At 35.3% G+C, this 2,327-nt stretch overlaps 1 pseudogene; it reads right to left on the bottom strand.

The window, feature by feature from the left end:
• Positions 1–325: 325 nt before the first annotated feature.
• On the bottom strand, positions 326–1,577 carry LOC138651287 (chemerin-like receptor 1; annotated as a pseudogene).
• Positions 1,578–2,327: the final 750 nt, after the last annotated feature.

Raw genomic sequence — 2,327 nt, 5'->3', positions numbered from 1 at the left:
ATTGAGGAATTGAGTTTCACTTTTTACAACTTCACCTTATTTGGAAATGTATTTTTCTAATCTTCCAGTATATTCTATAGTAAAAGGAATGGTGTCATTTAAAATTTGTACTGAAAAAATAAGAATTTTTACACATTCATGAGGACAGAAAAATAACATCAACTATGGCTCTTGGAACAAAGGGATTAAAAAAAGCAAAAATGCAAAAATGAAAATTGGCTTAATTGAAAAGGAAGAAATTTAATTGGCTGTATATAAGTAAAGGCAAATATAAAAATCCTTACATATGCTAATAAGTTTTATTATAAAATTAGATGGTCTTGCTTAGGTCACTGTGGCATTAGAGATATATGATCAAGTTTTCCTTATTTCTCGTAAATGTGCAGTAAAAAAAGCCATAAAAAAAGAAAAAGAAAACATCTTTAATTACAACATAGAAATCTATAGCTGATCCAGAGTCACAGTATGGTTTATGCTATGGCTTCTTGTAATCGGGGAAGCGCGATTTGCCTTTCTTGCTCCTTAAACTCTACCTTATCATCTTCTAAAAACAACTTCTCGAACACAGTCTGCTTCGAACCACAGCATTTTTTCTTGAAATCATGACCAATGAAAACGTAGAGAATGGGGTTAATGGATGTACTCATCATTAGCAGGACCTGGGCAATGAAAGACGCAAAACCATTACTGATTCCAAATGAAGAAAGAAGTGAAGTCAAATGAAAAGGACACCAGCAGATAAAGAAAGCAATGATGATGGCCATGATGGTTTTAAAGGGTTTAGAAGATACAAGGATGTGTCTTCTTCTCAAACGCATGAAAATCGTGATGTAACAGGAGACAATGATGATCAACGGTAGAAGGAAGAGAAAGACAAAATGCAATTTAAGCAAACTAGATCCATGCATGTTGAAGGTGCATATTCTTCTCTTTTAAATATTAAAAGTGTCTACATATTGTAAGAATGGCGCACAGTAAGCAATTGAAATTATCCAAATGATCAAGACAATGATGAAAGCCGATCTTGGTCTTCGGTGATTATGGCACCATACCGGGAACATGACACAAATGCATCGGTCTAAATGATGACCGTGAGCTGGAGGACACTGACTGACGTATTAGAAGAAGACATCAATGTGATTAAGCGACAGAAAAAAGTAGACAAATTTGGTAATGCAAATTGTGCAATGTACGCAGGAAACGATAATGTAAATAAGAAATCAGCGATGGCCAAGTTGAGGAACCACACTACATTGACTGTCGTTTTCATCTCGAAGAAGCCGAACCAGAGGACAACACCATTTCCAATGATTCCCGAAAAGCAAAAAACTGACATGATCACCACATAGGGAATCACTTCATTTCTTTTGTGTTGATGATCAACACTTCTTCCGTAGTTCTTATAGTAATTCATATATTTAGAATATGTGGCATTTTCCAAGGAAACAAAATGTGTGATGTTCTCCATGATACTGGTCTTCTGTGCTGTATGTTCCAAGAATATATTCTGGGTTTTTTTAATTCTGGAAAACAAAATGAGATTTGCATGTCATATTGTATGATGGTAGTTTTTTACTCTTCCTGGTCATTTATGCTAATAGCAGTATAATGGTTGACTATGTATTAATCTATCAGAAGAACCCAACTAATTAGAAAAAAAATTGTTGTCGTGTAATTGTGAAAATTGTAGAAAATTCTAATTTGCAAAATTGTTCAGCAATTGTTCAGCAAAACCACCATCTCCAAACACATCTACTAAGAAGCTCTGCCCTTAGCAACCTGATAATTAGTTGAATTGTCATGAAATAGTTGTTAAATTACTAAAAAATATCATAACTTTTTCTTAACGTCAAGCTGAAGCAAAACCAAGTGGTGAATTAGAACTTAAACCAAACCACAGGGGACTATGCACATTTCTGGTGCAGAAGAGCGTTATAAAAATCAATATATTAGCATGTAGTCCTCAACTTATCAAGATTGGTGTTTTGTATATCAGTTTTAATGAGTACAATGTGCCCAATTGTAATGAAAGAGTTGTCCAGCCTTGACCCAAAAGTTTGTAGTCACTGCAGATTTCTGCATCTTGACAGCGTGCAGTGGACATGCTATCAGGATTACGTGGTATTGGAAGTGAGAGTGTGCCGTCATGTGTCGATTAGATGTGTTCAGCCTCACTTACAAGATGTGCATTGAGAGTAACCAAATACATTTTTTTGGTGCAAGACCTCAGATATGAAAATCACATACATACGGTCAGGTGACCACTTTCTATCTGCAGCAATATCATGCAATCCTGACAATGTGCGTATCACACGCTAAGGCAATTC

Source organism: Ranitomeya imitator, chromosome 10, assembly GCF_032444005.1.
Source record: "Ranitomeya imitator isolate aRanImi1 chromosome 10, aRanImi1.pri, whole genome shotgun sequence".
In the NCBI taxonomy this organism is placed as follows: domain Eukaryota; kingdom Metazoa; phylum Chordata; class Amphibia; order Anura; family Dendrobatidae; genus Ranitomeya; species Ranitomeya imitator.
The sequence above is the reverse complement of the archived record's forward strand: the minus strand, read 5'-3'. Positions and strand labels throughout refer to the sequence as shown.